The sequence below is a fragment of the Drosophila biarmipes genome, chromosome 2R, assembly GCF_025231255.1.
Source record: "Drosophila biarmipes strain raj3 chromosome 2R, RU_DBia_V1.1, whole genome shotgun sequence".
Lineage (NCBI taxonomy): Eukaryota > Metazoa > Arthropoda > Insecta > Diptera > Drosophilidae > Drosophila > Drosophila biarmipes.
In genome coordinates, this window is record NC_066615.1 from 5324445 (window position 1) to 5330456 (window position 6012).

Sequence of the window (6012 nt, forward strand, 5' to 3'; positions counted from 1 at the left end):
CCCACTCGCGGCCCACGTCCACCTTTCATCCTCCGCCACTTCTTGCTTTGGCTTCGACATCCACTTCGGCTTCATCAGTTGTTGCCGCAAATTGATTCAACAAACGGCAAACAAGTGAAGCCTGGCCATGATGGGCCTTCAATTAATGGCCGGATGGGGCAAGTAAGTACGGGCGGAGCTGCCAGGACACGAAACTTTCTCGCACCGTGGCCCGTAGCTCGGCAACTGTCAGCCGGCGGAGTACTCGATTTTCCCTAACGAGCTAGAGCTAAAGGATGGATCTAAAATAATAAGGGAAGCCACGAATACAGCTGGCCAAGATACATATATCTCCGCAGCGGAGAACTGAAGGTTAAACTTTAATTTGGTTTCGAACTGAAATCTGGGAACACCTCACCAAAAAAATATATATATTCCCACTGTTCTCTATGGGCGGCTAACCCAATCGTCGATAAAGCGATTCTTTCATATTTCGAGCACTTCTTAAAAAACCAAAAGTAATTCAAAATGTGAGCAGAGCTAAATGTAAAGCAGAAAAGGTGAATAGAAATAATAAAATAAATCATAAAATCTGAAATAAGAAAAAATTATTAATGTTAAAAAGTTTTCAGTCTTGAGAGATTAAATATTTCTTTGGATGCTATACAGGACCACATAAATTCATTTTTTGTAAACTTTTTATAAGACAGCATTACCGAGAAGGACCTATGATCAGGCCCTTGAAAAGGAGTGTGAACCTTATACATGGACACTCCTGGAAGAAGGGCATCACAGCTTCGACTTTGTAACTCTCCCGCTGGCAGCTTTCATTGTAATGCAGGTGACAACGCCTCCCCTGTCCACATCCCGGCCTTTTTTGTCTACCGCTTTTTTGGCCGGCGACCGGAGCCGTCAAAAGGAACAAACCTCAGTGGCGACAGCGTGGAAATGCACGTCACAAGTACTCGCACAGTTCATCTGGCCGAGTAAATGGAAAAGTTTTGTTTGGTAAACTTTTGGGCAGAAAGAAAGCGCTAAGGCGGGATGAGTGGTGCAAGTGCGGAGCTGGTTCCGAGGCACAAAGACACTGAGGAAACAATGACGACCGAAAAGTTTCTCGTCGGCATAATCATTGTCATGGCCATTGACGCAAGGATTTGCAAATTATCAGGACGAAACTTGACCGGGCCGGTGTGCAACATGAGCCTCTCGAGCAATTCCATCATTAAATTTAGCAGCTTGGCATTCTCCAGGAGGCGACATGGGATGGCAGCCAACGGGGCCAGCTGCTGGGACCGCAATAATGGGCATAGATAGCAATTATGCCTTTGGCGAAATTGCCGGCTGACAATCAAAGAGGCCGCACGCATAGGCACACCGTCCTCTGAGCCACCGCAATGCCTCCTCGCCGGAACCGCAGACCCTCCTCGGTAATGAATTGTGGCCAACTGACCCAAAACACAAGCAGATAGAGAAAGAGCCGATTATAAGTTGGGGTTCTCCTTCTTCTTTTCCGCCTGCCTGCGCAATAATGTGGATCCTTAGCTCTCGGCTCTCGGCAGGAGGAGGAGGCGGAGGTGGAGGTTCCGGCACGCATATGCAGCCCGGAATCAACTACGAGTACATCCCCTCGGCTGCAACGACAGGCAGTTCAGGCGACCAGAAGACCCGATTTCTTTGCCGGGGCTCATTGTTTTGCGCAGAATTAATTTCGAAGCAATGAAGTTTATCGGTGCCCTGCAGCCCCACAGTGCAGCCTCACACTTGGCTAATTTGTGTGGGAAAATAACGCCCATATGAACAGCCCGTCACATGCACGGTAAGATATAATCTACAGTCATGGTCCACTTTTTGATTTCTAATTGTTCTACCAAAAACAGTTTACGAAATAGCTTACAGTTTTACAAACCATTTTAATTTTCAAATAAATATGTATTTAAACGCATAGTTGGCTTATCTAAAAATTTAGTGTTGGCACTTAATGTTAAAATTTTATTTTATCAGGTTTTTTTTCTGAAACCCTTTTTTTTGTGTACACGAAAATTCATGTTTATTAAATAGAATATTTTTCATAACTTTCATAAATTATTTCCCATTCAATTTGCACAAATGATGTATGACCTAAGGCCCGAAAATTCCATTTGAAACTATACTGTGTGTAGATATAGTGTGTTGCTTTTTCAAACTTAATTTAAACTTAATGGGCTTTAATTCACGAAAAAACAGAAACACGCCTGTACATGAGAGGATAAATTATCTAATAGGTCTTCTTCGCTGGCAAATTCTGACAAATTGTATTTCCGATTAATATGCTCCGCAGCTTTTCAATGTGGTTGTCAATGTGTCACTGGCGGCCGTGGAAAGCTTGGGATTTTATTTTCCCGTGTAGTGCATGTTGGTCTTGCTGGCAAAACGCTGGTAGGGAATCTCAATGAAAAGCGCAATAATTCAAATTACGCATACGCCGCATTGTTCGTATGGGAAAACCCTCAACCTGCCCCTGCCCCTGCCCCTGCCCCGCTGCAATTCACCCTTTGGCCCATTCACCCCATTCAGCATTCCGTCTGCATAGAAAATATCCCAAGTTGTTCCGCCTGAACGCACCGCACCCAAGCCAATGGCGCTGACTCAGTCAGCTAAGAGAAGCCAATGAGAAGCGCCAGCGAATGCGACTGCAAAATATGATTTCATTCATTACCAGCCCGACAAGTTCAAGTTGAATGAAGAGATATTTTTGGCCGCCTGTCGGTGGCCACATATGATTTATTTTTACCACGTCTATTACAGCATCATAATGAGCGAACGTCCCGGCGTCTTGGCAGGCACTCAAAAAGTAAAAAAGCATTCCTAGGCGTTGGCAATTACACAAGAAATATCGGAAACCTTTAAGATTCGCGGACGAAATGTTTTTATTTGTATTCCCCGTGCGCCCCAGACTCATGTTCTCGGCAGTTCCCGAGCCAAATTGCCAAACAGCTGGTTTAAATAGCCAGGCCCAAAGAGAAGCAATCAGAGCGCGAAGGGAGGATGTCGGCCAAACAAGCAACAAGCGGCGAGGCGAGGCGAAATATGCAGGCGAGCACGGCCAGCCGGCGAGAATAGCCTCGGGCTAGAATCGCCGCACAGTGTCCTCGGGAACGTAATCACCAAACACCAAACAAGTCAACCCTTTTGGTGTACAGGTGCAGTCTTAAACTACGCCTACAAGATGGAAAAGGAAAGGTGATTATGTCTATTAGAACAGCAATGTAAGGTATTATTTGAAAAATTAAAATAAGTACATAAAATAAATAAATTACAAATAAAAAAAAAAAAAGAAAATAAACTAATTAATAAATTAACAAATTAAGAATTTCAAAACAGCTTATGCCTCAATAATTAGGGCGTAATTTCGGAACCAAAGTGAAAAAAATTTCTATTCAATCAATACTTCTTTAAAGGGTAAACAGCTATACAAGAGTTTACCAAGATTTGTGCCTTAAATGAGTAAAAAATAATGCGGAAATCAGGGTTCATGTTAAAGTGGATCTAGGCTTTTGACTAAATGTAAGTGAAAGATTTGACATTAATGTGTTCGAAAGAAGCTTGTAATTAGTTGCTGGCACTATATAAGTAAGTAAATCAATTATGATGGTATTTTTATTCTTACATTTTGCTTGATATCCAAGACGCTATGGGTTTCCTGCCACATACACTAGATCCGCACTCGAGTCCCAAGAAAGTATGCCCGTTTCCGCGTGCTCGACCACTGTGCCGGCTGCTGCGTATTGCGTGCCGCAGTGCTTTTGTGCTCGCCGAGCGCCGGGCGATTCTCGCTGCTCGCCGCCCATCGCTCATCATTCTGCACTCGTAGTCGCCGCCGACGGGGCTCGTCGTCAGTCTAGAGAGTAATATCGACACGAAAAGTAAGTTCGCCGTGCTTCTGCTGGCCCGCCAGCATCGAGTATAGAATCTATATGTGCGGCGCAGCCGAGGATGGGTGGAAAACGTGGAAAATCCATGGCGGAGCCCGCCCTCTCCACGCGCCTTCGCGGAGCACGTGGCGGAGCTGGGCTCCAGGGCGAAAGTCGCGGTGGTGTGCGCGTTGCATAAGATTTGCAGTTATAATTCCGACGATTCGAATAAGTAAAATATGACAATTTGATGAAAATTCGGAAAGTGCTCTAGTTTTGTGCGCTGCCCAGGCCTTTGCGTGTGATATTTTTGGACATGTGTGCGCCTTCGGCAACGGCTCCGCGTCTTCGGGTCCTCTTCGGCTGGCGGAGGAGACCAAAAATAAACACACGACACCGCTGAAGCCATCGAATCGCTAGAGGCTTTCAAAGTCTAAGATCTTCCGTTCGGTTCGGTTCGGTTCAGTTCGAAAAAAGAAAATCACCTCCTAATGAACAATCCCCTGTGTGTGCCGGGTGTGCTACATATACCCACGGCGGTACCAAAGATATGGGCGCTTTGTGCGGGAGCTGCCGGTCCAGCAAAACGGCGCGGCGGATGCGAGGCGGAGGTCGGCATGGCGTGCCACCGGACCCCTGGATTACCGATGGCCGCCCTATCCATGTGCCCGTTTCCCCCGCCTCGCAGACAGAGCGCCGCCAGTGAAATCAGTGGAAGACGGGGAAGTCCTCGCCCAAGGATAAGCGCATCCCACGCACCAGCGAGCAATTAATTAGGAGTCGTCGTCGGGACTCTCGGGAAATCGCTGTATACGAATGGCAACATGTTGCACACAAGTCCACAAGCACACCGACCAAATATAAGTGCGACCACTAAATATATAGCGTGTTTGCCAGTTTGTCGAGCACGCCATGTCGACAAAGTAACGCTGGCACTTGCCCAGAAACGTACTAGACACCCAACGAGTTCCCACGCTAGGAGGCGGAAATCAGGGATAGATTTGATTAGCCGAATCCGAACCACTTAATTATCTTGATTGCCGGTGAAAGCGATGAATATACATATACATATGTGTCACGCAGCGCAGTTTTTGATTCACATGTTGGCTATCTTCATGTTTATAATAGATATAGAATAATAATAGAACAGTAAGGTTTCCTTCATTGAAAGCATTGGGATCGCAGTATTCGGCAATTTAGACTACTGCAAACTCTGGCTATTTATTAAACTGTCCTCATTAAATTTTGTTATTTTTGTTTTTGTCGTTGGTTTTATAAAGGTGAAATACTAATATTTCAAGGTAATAATTCCAAATTTTTTAGGAGATTCGAAATTTAGAACAACTTTTCCAAAAAAAACATTTATTTTTAACGATTTAGTTGAAATTATTTTTGAGCACTTAGGCATATTAGACCAGTTTAAAAACATTGCGCTAAAAGAACTCTTAAAATGTTGTATTCAAGTATATGTATTTTCTTTGAAATATTTATGTATTATGTTAAATTGTCAGTCTTTTTAAAAACTTTCCAGTTGATCGCCTATAGCCGATTTTATATAGCGGATAGGTAATAAATTTACCTTTGAAGCTTTCACAGAATATGAAATCTGTAAAATATAATAAAAAAGGTGTTCTTACCCATGATAGACTAGAACGATGAGTTTCCTATAATAACATAGTAGGGTATGCCCTCAAATGCCCATGTAACATTATTGAACCCTTTAACGAGAACTCTTATAGTTCGAAAATTTGTTTGATTTTCTTGGCCCTTTGCCCGGTAGTAACAAATCTATACACATGCCACATATCTACGTAAATTCATGAATAATTACAAGGGTAAAAGCAGCGAAAAGTCGCGGCGAATTTGGCAAGTGGCACACAAAACGCGGAGAGCAAAGCAAGGCGAAAACAGCCGCAGAGCCGAGTGAATCAGCTGTTCGCACAGCGAGAGCAAAACAGAGGGCCGAGCGAGAGGCGCCTCTCCTACTCTCCGTTGGTCCGCGTGTGGGTGCCTGTGCTTGTGTTGGTTAGGGCGAGCGGAAGGGGGATTCCCAAAATATAAACAACAAGTCCGTGCCACTCGACTTCTGTCCGCCCATTAGGAAACCCTCGCCGAGCGTCATTCCCACCCGCGACCAGTG